General features: G+C 33.5%; 1 long non-coding RNA gene across 1 annotated transcript in view; it reads left to right on the plus strand.

Annotated features, from left to right (window-relative positions):
- Positions 1-2,299: 2,299 nt before the first annotated feature.
- LOC122210833 overlaps positions 2,300-16,188 on the plus strand; it is a 151,076-nt gene continuing 137,187 nt past the window's right edge. The window contains exon 1 of the long non-coding RNA XR_006198299.1: positions 2,300-2,387. This is a non-coding gene — a long non-coding RNA (uncharacterized LOC122210833). The remainder of the gene's footprint in view (positions 2,388-16,188) is intronic.

Here is a 16,188-nt window from a genome sequence, read left to right on the forward strand (position 1 = left end):
TTAAGCGTTCAACTCTTGATTTTGGCTCAGGTCATGATCTCACGGTACGGTCCATGAGATTGAGCCCTGTGCTAGGCCCTATGTTGGCAGTGTGGAGCCTGCTTGGGATTCTCTCTCCCTCCTTCTCTCTCTACCCCTCCCCCTCTTACTATCTCTGTCTCAAAATAAATAAACTAAAAAAAAAAAAAAAAAAAAAAGAATTTCTTAAAAAAAAAAGCTATTACTGGATTGCTACTTTTATAATTTCTCTCAGATATGTGAGTTCCTTTTTTTGTAATTTAAATTTTAGTTAACATGCCAGGCAATATTGATTTCTGGAGTAAATTCAGTGATTCATCACTTACATACAACACCCAGTGCTCATCACAACAAGTGCCCTCCTTAGTACCCATCTACCATCTAGCCCATCTCCACCCCCCCACCCCTCTCTGTCAACCCATAGCAAGATTTGTCAGTTCTTAACAGTCCTTGCTTATTTCACCTCATCCATTGACTTAATTCTAACTCACCAAACAAACTTAATTCTAACTCATCACAAACAAATATATATTATGTTTCTCTTCTTTTGTTGTTGTTTCTTTAAAGTTTACTTATTTATTTTGAGAGAGTGCACGCAAGAGGGAGCAGGGGAGGGGCAGAGAGAGACTGGGAGAGAGAGAATCCCAAGCAGGCTCTGCAGTGTCAGCACGGAGCCTGGCCCCGGGCTCCATCTCATGAGCTGTGAGATTATGATCTGAGCCCAAACTAAGAGTTGGACGCTTAGCCACCCAGGCACCCCTGAAGTCTCTCTTTTGTTATTGCTTCTGCTCTTTTGCTTTGTGAAGTTTCAGTTACCCACAGCCAACCACCACCGAAAGTAAACTATCTGTGCTAATTCTGACGAATTGTCAGAAGTCAATAGCAACCTAGTTTTACCTCATAATGCCTATGGCATTGCCCTCTCTTCACCTCACAGTAGGCATTTTGTCATCCACATCATCACAAGAAAAGGGGTGAGTACGGTAGAATAAGATATTTTGAGAGAGAAAGGCCACATTCACATTATTTTTATTATAGTATGTTGTTATAATTGTTCTATTTTTATTCATTATTATTAAAATTTTATGTGCCTAATTTATAAATTAAACTTTATCACAGGTACATATGTATAAGAATAGTATGTATATGGTTCTGTACTATTCATGATTTTAGGCATCCACAGGGGTCTTCTACTGTATTCCTAAAGATAAGGAGGGACTACAGGCATACCTTGTTTTTTGCACTTTTATTGTGCTTCGCAGATACTGCGTTTCTTTATTTCTTTTTTTTTAATTGAAGGTTTGTGGCAACCCTGCGTGGAGCACATCTATCAGCACTACTTTTCCTACAACATTTGACTACCTCTTGTTTCTGTGTCACATTTTGGTAATTCTCACAATATTTCAAATTTTTCATCATTATTATATTTGTTATGGTGATCTTTGATCATTGATTATGATTTGCTGAAGATTCAGATGATGGTTATCATTTTTAAGTAGTGAAGAACATTTTAATTAAGGTATGTACATTTTTTTAGACATAATACTATGGAACACTTTGTAGACTATAGTGTAGTGTAAACATAACTTTTATATGCACTGGAAAGCCAAAAAACTCATATGACTCACGTTATTGTGTTATTTATTGTCTGGAACCAAACCTGCAATATCTCTGAGGTGTGCCTGTCCTTCAGCTAGATTATTTCTCTTAAAACATTGCTGTATGCTTGCCACTGTATGGATCAAAACCACCCATGACTATCTCTGCCCAATATATTGGAGACCACACTCCTTACTCATCATTTAAAATCTCATATATTCTGGCCCCACCCCATCTTTTCCCACATATCACACACTATTCCCTCTTTCCAAATACAGTAATTCATTTGTAATGTCCCAGTATGCCTTACACATTTTCTTGACCTTTGCACACAGGATTTACTTCACCTAGAATGAAAACCTTCATCATCACCATTGATCTGAGTTTTAGTCATTCTTCACTTCAACTCAAGTTCCACCTCTCTTTTTTTTTTTTTAATCTCTAAAGACCTCCTTTCACTCATTTGACAAAATTGTCAATGCATGATTTTAATATACATGGTCTTAGATGCAAATATTCTTTCTTCTCAAAAACAATGTAAGTTTCTTGTGGGAAGTGTCTTAGGAGTTTTGTATTCCCATATGTATATATTAATTTGCATATAATGTGGGTTGATATAACAGGTAACCCTGCTGCTATATTTTAGTTTCATATCAGTTTCATATTTTAGGTCCAGCTTTTATCCTAAAAACCATTATTTTTTTAAAATTTTGACTCCTCTTTTCTGAAATACTGCACAGTGGTTCAAGATTGGATGCTGTGGCTTCCAGGTAGGGAAGTGTCAACTGGTGAAATACCTGCCCTTCCTCAATTTTTTATTTTAAAAGTATGTATTAGGAGGTTTTATTATATTGTTTTACCAGTGCAAAGCCATTGGACAGTGAAACTCAAAGTCACATGGACATTTAATACTGCATATTTTAACATTATCTTTATTAAATAGAATTAGTATTTTTGAAATGTTTTACTTAATAAACAACATTTTATAAAATAACTTGAGGGGACTTCATTAACTGAGAGCTCAAAAAAGTCAGCTGCATTATGTATATAACAAAAAATGATGGTGTAATTTTTATTTCATTTTAGAAATGTAGTATTCAGAACAATTCTGTCAGATTAAATACTTCTCCAGTTTCAGACACATTATTTTTAGAAACATTGGCAGAACATAATAGATTTAGAGGTGTGTGCACAGTATGTTGAGGGAAGTGAGAACCGTAACTTTGAGAAATGACTGAAAGTACTGGGGGGTGGTATTTAGTTCAAAAAGATAAATACTTATAGAAATATGATACATATTTTGAAGGACAGTCTTATGGATGAAATGTCAACTTGTTTCCTGTGATTTCCAAGGGTAGAACCAGAAACACTGAGAGGTATAGAGGCATAGGTTAGCCCAGTATCAAGAAATCACATTCTATTAAAGGGTCTGAAAGATGAAACAATGTAATAATATATGGATACATCCATGTTGTGGGAATATTTAAAAATAAATGACTGTTTCTTTCTCTTTACCCATGTTCCCTTGGCACTGAAATCATACTTCTTTTTTGACAATTACCAGATTCTACCTTGTTTAATAGTGTAACCAAATATTAAAAGTTGTGTGTGTGTGTGTGTGTGTGTGTGTGTGTTGTCTTGGAACTCATTCTTTCTTAGAATTATCCGGGGTTCCAGATATTAAGAACTATGTAATCCTTACCAACTAGCCTTACCTTCATACACATCCTGGACAAACTAAGAATTTGGGAAAGCAGCCATGCTAAATGTTCGCCATTTCTAATTTATTGGATGGAGTTGAAGGATTGGCAGAGGTTACCTTCAGAGAGATTTATTCTTCAGTAGGGAAAGGGAGTATGATGTTTTACTCTTACTGAGGCCAGTAAGTACAACTTCAAGGTTTATTTGCATCTCTGAAGTTTAACGAACAGGTGGTGTCTGATTGTTCACAAGAGAATTTTAAAGGCTGGAGACTGCAGGTAAAACATCTGATTGACAGTAGATGCAGAGAAAGAAGACTGTTGTGCAAGCAAACTGCACCTTCATAGTTGGGTAGAGTTTATGTGAGTTTTTCCTGAGAGTCAAGTAGACCCATGGGAGAGTAATCAGGGTAATCCTTGAAAAGGATTTCACCCATGAAGGTCCCAGCAGCAGCTGGTGGACAGGGGAGGGGTGGAGTCCCCTGGAGGAGTACCAGACTACCAGAAGTCCTGGGGGTTGGGATTCCAAGTTTAAATTTCCAAGTTTAAATTGCTGGAGGGAGTAGAGCCATTGTCTGCATCATGGAAACTGCAATTGGAGATATTTGATGGGTTAATCTCTAAGAAACCCACTAAACCTGCCAAAAGAAAGAGTTAAATGAGCATACAAAACCCAGAGTACAGCAGTACTATATAATGACAGTTCTGACCAGCCTTAGAAGCCTAGGGAGAGGGCGTCATTTCCCATTGTCCTTTCCCCTGGCATCTCATTTTGAGGATCTGGATCCTGTGACTTGGGAGTGCAGTCAGTAAAGCATATGGCTAGGTAAAGACCTCTCCCTTTGCAAACTCTCTGACCTGTTTGGTAGCACTAATCTAGGTGAGGGAAAAAGCCAATTGCTGACAGTTCGGAATTTTGACTATTACCCTGGATTGGACATTTTAATTACCAACATGAGACTGTTAATAGAAAAAATGATGACAGGACTATTAATTTTCTAAGACCAAAAGATATAAGATTTGCTTCAAGTGTCATCAGTGGCAAGAAAAGAATTAGCCCACAGAGTTGTTTATTTATAATAAATAAATCTGGAATCCATGAATTTGTGAGGCATGTCTCCAAGAAGAATTTCATGTAAGCTATACAACCTTCTGGGACAAAAAAATGACAATATTTCATAATCTAAGTGCTCCCTGCTGTATATTAGAGACCTCTTCCATTATTCCAAGCCAGAGATGTATGTTCGATGCAGGAAAGGACATGAGGAGACACTCTCACTTTGCAGGCCTCTCTCTGCTTTGTGTCTTGTGGTTGTTTAATCCTCTTGAAATGACTAGTAAAACTTGAAATGATGTAAACCCTCTGATGCATGTGCATTTCATTTCACAGTCAGCTCTTATGAGTTATTTCAAAACTTATTTAATAATTAGACTAAACTGACTTATTTATCTGAACTTGAATGAATAGATTATTAAATTGCCTACAATTTCATCCAGTTGTAAGCCAGAAAAGCCAACAGGGAAGCTGATGTGAACACACAGGTGGGGAAAAAGAAAGTTGCTTTCTACTTATGCCCTTCTAAGTCCAGAACATCCACTAAGCCATTTACAATATTTATTTGTTTGTGTGCCTTTTATTGTCTTTTAGACTGTAAGCTCTGTGATTGCAGCAGCCACATCTTCATTTTTATGTTCTCAATTTCTATCACATTAAATTGAATATGTAAAAGTTTCAAGTATTGCATAGGGATTAGAGTAAGTTCTTTCCAACCTTTATAATAGGCAATTCTATTAAATATTTAAAGTATTCAGTGTTTAAGTATTCACATTTGGGGCCTATAGTTAAAAACAGCAACTTAAAAAACACCATTTTGTTAAATAAGCTTTTTCATAATGAAAGGCTTCCAAGGCCTAGAATTGACTTATTTCAAACAATACTCTTCTTTAACACAACATCAATGTAAGTCTTTTGGTAACTCCGTGAAATTAATTACTGATAACCAAATTTGAATTGTGTAGGTAATTTATATGGAAACATCTTTATATTGGGAATAACTTGAATTCTGATAGAAATATAATTTATTTATTTGCCTTGTGATCTATGGCAAGTGTTCATTTAGACTCATTTTGTGGCTCCCTGAATCACATTATCTTAATCTCAACCTACAAAGTGTGAGAAATAGTGGTTGCCTTGCTAACTTTCCAAATCATTGTGTGCAATAAATGCATTCAATGCATGTTTATCAAGTGTCTAATATGCATGAGAATGGCAACTCTTTGTCATCTCTGAAGATCAACTCCTATTTTTCTTACTCCTTTCCTGCTTTCTGCTTCTCTGTTGACTTTATTTATAAAATAGACTGTATTAAAACATAATTTATGTACCCAGAATACACCCAATTTAAACATACAATTCGATATGTTTTTAACAAATGTATGCATAGCATATATACACTAGTGAAACAAACATCACAATCAAGATACTGAACATCTCTGTCTCCTCAAAATGTTTCCTTGTAAATTTCCAGCCCCTGCTTCTACCTCAGGCAACCATAGATTTTTGTCACTGGAGATGAGTTTTTCTGCCCTAGAACTTCATATAAATGGAATTATAAAGTGTGTACTCTTTTGTGTCTAGCTTTTTTGTTCAGTATAGTATTTTTGAGATTCACCTGAGGTGTTGTTTGTATCAGTAGTTTTTAATGGCTAAGTAGTATTCCATTGTATGAATATACCACAGTTTTTTTTTTATTGATTTGCCTATTTGTGGACTTTTGGATTGCATTGGTTTTTGGCAATTATGACTGAGAGTACTAACAATGTTCATGTGCAAATATTTTGTTTATATTTATGTTCATTTATTTTGTGTAATGCCTAGGCATGGAAGTTCTAGGTCTTATGATAAACATACATATAACCTTATAAGAAACTGCCAGTTATCCAAATGATTGTACCATTTGTATTCCCAACAGCAATATATGAGTGGGCCAGTGCTCCACATTCCTGCCAATCCTTCGCGTTGTTGGTATTTTTATTTTTGCCATTCTAGTGGGAATGTATTGACACCTCATTTTGATCTTAAGTCATTTTCTTCATAGTTAAAATATTTAGTATCTTTTCATGTGCTTATTGGCCATTTATATATCATCTTTGGCGAAGTGTCTGTTAAAATCATTTACTCAATTTTTTCTTTTAAACTGTGTGTTTGCTTTCCTATTTTTGAGTTGCAGGAATCATATATTTGGGATATAAGTCTTTTGTCAAATACATACATTTGGAATATATTCTCACAGTCTATGTCATGTGTTTTTTTATTTTATTGATTATATTTGAAGAACAAAATTTTTGATTTTGAAAAAATTCAGTATATCATTTTTTTTCTTTTATGGTTAGTACCTTGAGTATCTTTGCCTACTCCGAGGTTACAAATAATTTTCCTTACATTTTCCTCTAGAGATTTTATAGATTAAGCCTTTACCTTTATGTGTGTGTGTGTGTGTGTGTGTGTATGCGTGCTTATATGTGTATATGTGTATACACATTCTCATGCATATATGCATGTATGTAGTGATTTATTAGATAGGATGTGATGCATAGCTGGAAACAGATGCCCTGTAGGTCCCCTGTTTGCTATATTTTGAAGGATAAGTGGAATTAATTGTCACCATGAATTTTATCAATTTTCTTGGAGCATCTTGGTAGGTGAATACAGGTGTGTGTGTGTGTGTGTGTGTGTGTGTGTGTGTGTGTGTGCTTATGCTTATAAGAGATGTTAGCTAAAAGAACAGTGTGTCGTGTCTATTTCTCTGATGTGTTATGTTTCTGACTAATATAGGGCCACCCAAGGTTCAATTAGTTTTACAAACTGGAAGAAATGTCCCATAGACTGGAATCAGTGTACTATGTATATACTATTTATTCAAATAGGCAATATATATAGCTCTATACATGTAGTTAAATATACAATTTTTAAAATATGTATACAGGAGACGGGGTGGCTCAGTTGGTTAAGCGTTTGACTCTTGGTTTTGGCTCAGGTCATGATATCATGGTTCATGGGTTCGAGCCCTGCCCTGGCACTGCACTGCTGGTGCAGGGCCTGCTTGGGATTCTCTCTCTCTCCTCTCTTCTCCTCCCCTGTAAGTTTTCTCTCTCTCTCCTTCTCAAAAAAAAAAAAAAAAAACTTAAAAAAATAAAATACAATATGTATAGTTATATTTTTGTTTTCAAAGAACATTCATTTGCATAAAATGTATCAATTTGCCTTCATAATCTTTGCAGAGAGATTATTTCAGGTAGGGACCATACTGCACTGATGAGGACACCAGTACACAATGAAGGTTTATACTTTGTTCATAGATTTGTGGAAGGGGAAGTTAAAATTTAAGGCTTTACCCCAATTTCAGTGCTTATTATACTTCAGGAGGCTGATGCCCATTGATAAAGAGGGAAATACTTTTTTATTTTAAAAGATACACAGCAGAGTATTCAGAAGTAGAAATCAGCTAATGGAGAGATTTAATAAGAGATAGGTATCATAGTAATAGAGTCAACAGGTAGAAGCATAAAGGGACTCTTATTAATAACCAAAATATAGAGTATACATAGACAGTGGCAACATGTGACTTCTTGGACAAGTCATGTTAATGTTTTGGTAAGAAAATGGTAGTATCCTTTCGTTGTTTTTTACTTATATGTAGATAACAGTTGGAATAAGTGGTAGGGAAGAAGTTTGCTTCTTGTTTTTCATTTAAATAGTTGTTAAAATAATGGCAGTTAATTTTTGTGGACTATCTACAAAATATTTTTGATTTTTTTTTTTTTGTATTTTAAAGAAATCTTCTAAGAATAATTGTTGGAATAATAATTCCAGAGTCATATATTTTAAAGATAGTTTTTAGAACACAAAAAATCACTGTGTAGTAATTGGGAATATTTCCAAAAGCAATATAAAAATACATTACTTTCCCATATATTTACAAGCACTAGTATAGGAAAATATATTAAACCAAATCTTTGGGGACTTAAGTAATATTATGTGTCGTATACTCCATGTTGGAATAAGTGTTTACAGATTTTTCTGTAGTGGACTTTGATTTCTTTTCTTGCACATACTGAAGCTTGCTTGATTGTGAGTGTGTATGTTAAGTTGGAATTTGATTCACGCTTAACAGGGAGGTTTTATTTTTGATGGCCTTCCTTTTACCTCTTAGTGCACTAAATAACCCTCCACTTCTAGACTACGTCACTTTACAAAGCGTGCTAACCTCAGGGTTGACAAGAGTTTTTATTTCTTCTTTACCAACCACATATACCTTACATGTTGGCATTTTAATGAGGTAACATACTGCTATATTTTCAAGTGAGGGAAGGCAATTTCCTTTTGGGTGGGCGGTTTTCTTTTAAAGATCTGATTTAGTTTTTTAACTTGATTCAGTTTTGAAAAGAAATATGACTCAACCCTTTTCATTTTAAACACGAGGAATGATGACTGGAAAATTCAGTAGCAAATGCAATTATTTCTAGCTTTCAACAAGGAAGATCTTTACTTTTTGGACTATCTTATTCGAACAATAGTTGTAGTTCAGAGTTTTGGGGTTTGTTTTTTTTTTAATTCCTTTCTCTAAATTGAGAAGATACATATCATTCCCTTTGATATCTATTTTACTCCAAAATTTAAATTACTTAAGAATCATTAGATTTAAGTAGAGTCATATGCTGAGGTTTCTATTGTTCAAAATGTTAGTGCTCTCTCAAAGATTATGAGCAAGAAAGTTTTTGGTACCACATTTTCACAGAGCAATTAGCCACTGATGATAATTTTAAAACTTGCGTGGTCTGTAATATAGCAATTATAATTTATTTTAATTTATTTTATTTATTTTGAGAGAGAGAGAGAGTACTCATGAGTGGGAGAGGAGCAGAGAGAGAGGAAGAGAGAGGGAGAGAGAGAATCCCAAGCAGTCCTCAAGCTTTCAGCATAGAACCTGAAGCAGGCCTCAATCTAATGAATTGTGAGATCATGACCTGAGCTGAAATCAACAGTTGAATGCTTAACCAGCAGAGCCATCCAGGTTCCCCTATAATAGAGCAATTATAGAAAACTGTCTAATAGAACACTTAATTATATAAAATTACTTGGAAAGAAAACGTATTACAGTATTATCTGGAAAATTTAAAGGGGCACCTGGGTAGCTCAGTTGGTAGCATCTGACTCTGGAGCGCCTCCCCTCCACCGCCCCAGTTGGGTTCTATACTGACAGGGCGGAGCCTGCTTGGTATTCTCTCTCTCCCTCTCTCTCTGCTCCTCCCACATTTGTTTGTACATGCTCTCTCTGTCTCTGAAAATAAACTTAAAAAAATGTAAATCACTTGCCTAGAAGATCCATGAGGCCAGGGACTCTGCTTGATCTATCTCTTGTTGTCAGTTCCTAAGCAGGGCCTAACATATGGTGGGAGCTCACTAAGTATTTTAAAATATGTTAAATATATCCCTAAGCGTTTTGTTCTTTTTGATGTTATTATAAATGGATTCTTCTCTTAATTTCATTCTCAGGTTATTCATTGCTTATATACAGAAATATAATTGATTTTTGTATGTTGATCTTGTATGCTGATTTTCACTGTATCAATTAAAAAGTTTTCTCTTTATTCTTTCTTTTCATAGATCCTCTTTCCATAAGATAAAACTGTCATGAAAAATGTTTTAAATCCATAAAAAGTAATTCAAAAATTATTTATTAATGATAATACATTTCCTCTTAACACAGTTAAAAATGCAGAGAAGTTTAAGGGAAAACATAAAAATCAACACCCATGTTTAATTGTGAGTCTACATGTATGTCTGTGGGTGTATGTGTATTGATGTGTATTTAATCACAGAAAGAGAGATTTTGTTTTACTAGGTGGACATTCTTTCCTTTTTGTGTAAATAAAATAATAATTTTACATCACTAATTTTAATGACTGCCTGCTAATCTGTATACTATAATTTATGTAATACAGTATAATTTATTTAATTAGTAGTTAAAATTGTTTGAAATTTATAGTCATTAGAAATGAGTCTAATGTGAGCATTCTCCAGTGCATAACTTTAAGATAATCTTGCATGGTGTCTCTAGGAGAGAATTCCCAGGAATGTGACTGCTGGTCCCAAGAAATGCTTAACACAACCCAGGGTCCTGTAGAACGTTTATAATATCCTTTCCCATTAATATTACATGAAAATTTTAATTGCTGCACTCCTTAACTAATACTGTTTCTTCTTCATTTTTTAAATCATTTCAAATGTATCTTAATCATTTACAGTCTCCTCAGAGTTATCAAAGACACCCATCTACTCCATTCTCCTTAATTCAAAAGAGAAAGAAATGGAAAAACCAGACAGGTAATGATTTTCATAAAATTCAAGATGTTATCTTTAAACTACAAAACTCAGAATTTTAAGGGACATTCATGGTTCTTTTTCCACTTCAACTGTTAATGAGGAACTGTTTTCTACAGCAACCCTGACAGATAACTATCATCTCTTTAAGTGACTACCTCAACTGAAAGAAAACATGATTAACTTCAGGCAAATAATTAGATATTTTAAATTATTAAGACATTTTTTTCTTGTCTTGAGTGGAAAACCTATCCTTTTGAAGTTTCTACTAAACAGATCAGATTTGTTTCTGAGGCAAGAAACATTTTTGCTTTTTTCACATTAGAGGTCTTTATATGTGAGAAGACATTTGTCAGGTGTCTCATTAGTTACCTATTTCTGGATGGTTTCCGGTATAATTTAAAACTTAAGTGATTCAGTTTTTGTGGACTACAGTTTGGTAAATCACCCCAAACTCCATTTTATTCATTTTGCTATGTGTTGTTGGTAGGTTTCAGAACTTGGATAGTTTCTATATGTAACCTGGATACATTTAAGTAAAATAAGTCAGGGTTTTAAAGAACCAAAACATTAAAAGATGAACCATTAAAATTTGGGGGTAATCTATGTGCAGTTTGGGACAGAAAGCTGTTTTCCCCATCTGGTTTGGATTATGAGTAGCAAGTCCACAAAGTGAAGGTGCTCTCTCTCTGGGACAAACACTTCCAACTTGTATGCTGCCTTGGACATTAGGTGGTAAAATCTTAAATTTCTTATTTGTTTATATTTTAAAATGGATATGCAGAAAATCAGGTAAAAGTAATTCTCCAAATCTCTATTCTTTTCTTGAAAATATTTCACATTACTTAGGGATATGAATGAGTTCACTTAAAGTTTTCATTGGTTTTAACTTTTGTAATTTCATTGGCTTTGGTATATGGTTTGTTAACAATGAATAATATTAAGTTTATGTTCTAGGGTGATAAGATGGATAAAGAATAAATATATGCCTCCATTTCTATAAAAGCACTTTAAAGATTTTTAGTTTTGGGTCTTCAAAAAAATATATGAACTGTCAACACAAAATACATAAATATTTATAAATGCTTAGATTCTTCTTTTAAACTGTAATACTAGATTTAACCAGGATTGGATGAATAGTAATTTGAACTATAATAGCCTGTGGCTTTTTGACCTGTGCCATATTGTAATTATTGCTTTTTGGCCAAGACTTCTCTACACCTTGTGGCCTCATTGAAACCTTTTTCCAGGGCTTGTTAAAGTTAAAAAATAGCCAATAAATATAGCACAAGGCAAATGTGAATGTTGTCATCCAAACTGGAGGCACTACCACCCTTCTACTCATTGTTCATTTACCTTTAAGTGTCTGCAATGGGCAGGTGATACTCTTTCTTTTTCATATGTGAATGATGAATATATTTCATGCTATTTCACATTTTGACACTGCTCCTCATTACAGTTTTTCTTTTCATATTATGCAGTTGATGGGAAGTCAATTTTTCTGTATATGATAGATTCCATCATTTGCTCTGTAATGTATCTCTTGGCAGTGAATATATTACAATAGCACATCCCAGTGGTTTGAACAGAAAGAACTCAAGTTCTAATCTAGACCCAGTCTCTGTGTTTATCTGTTTCTCAAATGGACGTGCTACTTGTGAAAAATAAATGTTCCTAAAAAGTTCTTGCTTCTTTTGTTCCCTGTCCCAAACCCTAATGAAACTGGAGAGTAATTGTTTTTCTTACTAGTATTTAAATGTGTACTATTTGTGATAAATTTTCAATTTAATAACAGACATATAATATTAACATTTCACTATTCATTAATCTTACCAGACGGTGGTATGGATGGCAAACACCTGAATACTTTTTAAATATCATGAAGTATTTGGGCACAATTCCTTGTAAATGGCCCTTTTGTTCCATGGCATGAAAAAGGCAAGGGAACAATAGGCTTGCCATAAAAGTGAAGATAATGACATGAACATTTGAGAATGAGCTTATATCTTGTTATTACAATAGATTGGACCAAAAATAACCAATTGCTTAGATAGTCTGAGCTTGGAGGATTCAGCCAAGACATGCTATTTCAGAATTACATGAACTTCTCAAATATTCATAGGGTGCTTGGTAACATACTGTTTTAAGGTGTGTCAGTCTATTGTAATCAACTTCTTAAGTCTAGTGTAGATTAAGATTGTTTTATCTGCTAGAAAGTTTTATGTCAGTTTACTGAAAACAAATTAATCGGCTATTAATTGAGCATCTTCTGTTATTTTAAGATAAAAATCTTTGGTTTTTTTCTCATTAAAAAGTTTCTTGTTGGTTTTAAATTACTTTCTTAGATAAACATAATTATTTTAGCTTTCTTTCCTCATTCCCCTACTCTGCATGCATTACACTTCTATTAGAAGCATTCTTTTCCAGCTCCCATTCTTGAAACATACCAAGTAACAAAGGAAATGACACATAGATTGAAAAAAGAAAAGAAGCAGCAGCTTTGTCTTCAATGACATTAGAAATAGCTTTGTATCTGACTCTGTTTAAACTTTTTTGCTGAGATGACATGGTAACTTTCTCCCAGGTTTCTGTCACTTCTGCTTTGCCATCCAGTTCCCTGCCTTTGGATGCAAAATATTTACCAAAGAGTACTTTCCATGTCACCTGTCTTATCTACATTCTTTATCTTTGGGCTGATGAAATTGTTAGCAAGGCGAAGAAAGTTTTAAGTTGTTTTATGGTGACTGATAGAAATTCCAGTGGATGACTAAGAAGTTGAAATCTTCCATATTACTCTATTTTGGCTGTATTTTGTCATTTTGTCCCTGTAAATTTTCTGAGGTTTTTAGGGATGCACCATTCCATTGTATCTAGTTAGCCACAGGAAGTGATGCTACAATGGTATCCTTCTTTTTCTCCTTATATTTCTCCAATCTACTTCTAGCACAAGATTATTAATAAACATTAGAAATAATACCATCTTCAAAATATCATAGTACTCTGCTCCCCTATTCACTTCTTTGTTTTGTTTTATCTTGCTTAGTTTTATTTTTTTCTGGTCCTATCATTCCATTAGTAACTTTCAATTTTAAATCTTATATCTCTACGTATTAGGAAAATCAATGAAAAACGTCTATTACCTTTTCTTTACTAAGAATTATGATACCAGATAATCTTTAAACCCTAAGTATATTGAATTATGGTCAGTGTTTATAAATATTATTTTTGAATTCCTTATTTTTTATTTTGTATGAATTATTGGATACTTTCTAATGCATTTATTCTTTTCTACTTTTATTAGCTGTCCATCATAGCCTCTCTCTCTATAATTATTTGGAAGTTATTTTCACCGTATCAGCTAACTTCTTCAGAAATGTGTGTTTGATATGACTCCATCCTGAGCAGGATCCCATTGTTTTTGTGTCATTGTTCTGTACATACTTGACGATTATAACTCTATGATTCCAGAGTCTTGACAAAGCCATTGACTTTTTCATTCCATTTCATACAGAATTTGCAGCAACTGACTGCTTTCCATTGTATGACTACTCACAGTCATTAAACAGATTTCTTTCAGTGTGCCACTAAATTCGCTTTGAAATCTTCTCCCTAATTTAGTTTAACCTTAAAGTATATTGTGTTACTTAAAAACATTTTCATTTCCTCTATAATCCTAATAAAATATGACTAATAGCCCTTACGTAAGTAATTTATATCATTGCACCTTGCTTTCTTCATGTATAAAATAAGGATTTGAAAAAATGGTTCCTACCACTAAAAGTACTTAACTTTTGGATCATATACAAAGGAGCCTTATTTGAGATTTGGCATGATTTATACACATTTCCATAATGGATTTACCGATTGTTTTTTAATAACAGCTTCATTGAAGTATACTTTACATACCACAAAATTCAGTCATTTTTTAGTATATTCACAAAGTTGGTTGACCCTTATCACTAATTTTAGAACATTTTATCACCCCAAAAAGAACCTCCATTCCCATTGGCATTTGTTCTCCATTTTCCCTCCACTCCACTTCTCATAAGCACGAATATACTTTTTATGTCTATTGATTTGCTTATTCTGGACATTTCATATAAATTAATCTTGTAAAATGTGGTCTTTTATAATTGTCTTAATTCATTTAGGTTATGTTTCCAAAGTTCATGCGTTGTGTAGCATGTATCCGGATTTCATTCCTTTCAATGGTTGAATAGTATTCCACTGTAGGAGTATACCACACTTTGTTTATCCATTCATCTATGATTAGATATTAAGGTTATTTCCACTTTTCTGGCTATTATGAATATTACTGATCTGAACAATTATTTACACATTTTTGTGTGGATATATGTTTTCATTTCTCTTGGGTATATACCTAAGGATAGAATTATTGAGTCATATGATAACTCTACATTTAACATTTTGAGAAATTACCAATACCTTGTGGTTTTGATTTGTATTTCCCTAATAACTAATGACGTTGAAAATTTTTCATATACTTGTTAGACATATGTATACTTTCTTTGGAGAAATATCTGTTCAGCTCCTGAGCCCAGTTTTTAAATTGGATTATCTTTATTGTTAAGTTGTAGGAGTTCCTTATGTATTCTAGATGGAAGTTGCTTGCAGATATAATGATTGTAAATATTTTCTCCCATTATAAAGGTCTCCATTTCATTTTCTTATTGTGTCCTTTAAAGCACAGTTTTAAAAATATTGATGGATTCCAGGTTATTCATATTTTCTTTTGTCTGTTATGCTTTTAGGATGATTTCTAAGAACCCATTGCCTAAGGTAGCTTTACAAATATTTATACCTATGATTTCTTCTAAGAATTTTATAGATTTAGCTTTTACATTTATTTATGTGATCCATTTTGAGTTAATTTTTGTATATAGTATGAAATAAAGGTCGAGCTTTGTTCTTTTTTTTGCATATAGGTATCTAGTGTCCCAGAACCATTTGTTGAAAAGTCTTTTCTAGTCTGACTGAATTGTTTTGATGCCCTTGTTTAAAATCAATTGGCCATAGATGTATGGATTTATTTCTAGACTCAGTCCTATTCTACTGATCTATATATCTATTCTGCTGCCAGTCAAAATTGCCTTCATTACATTAGCTTTGAAATAAGTTTTAAAAAGAAGTACAATTCTTCCAAATTTGTTCTTATTTTTCAAGATTATTTTGGCTAGTCCAGGTCCAATAATTGCTTTCAAATGTGGTATATATGCTTAAGGATCATTAGTTCTTAAGAAGCATTCAGTTACTATCATTCTAAGTTGTGCCTTATGTTTTTTAAATTTGTATCTTCTGCAGTTATTGTCACCTTATTTCTAAGAGTACTAGAAACTCAAAAACTTTCCACATATGTGGGCAGAATGATTGTTAACTTGGCATCTCATACACAATATTGGTTTTATATTGTTAAAGATCTCCATGCTTGATTTGAGTTTTGAGAATTGCCTGAGAGAGCCACCAAGC

This window comes from Panthera leo, chromosome F2 (genome assembly GCF_018350215.1).
Source record: "Panthera leo isolate Ple1 chromosome F2, P.leo_Ple1_pat1.1, whole genome shotgun sequence".
Classification (NCBI taxonomy): Eukaryota; Metazoa; Chordata; class Mammalia; order Carnivora; family Felidae; genus Panthera; species Panthera leo.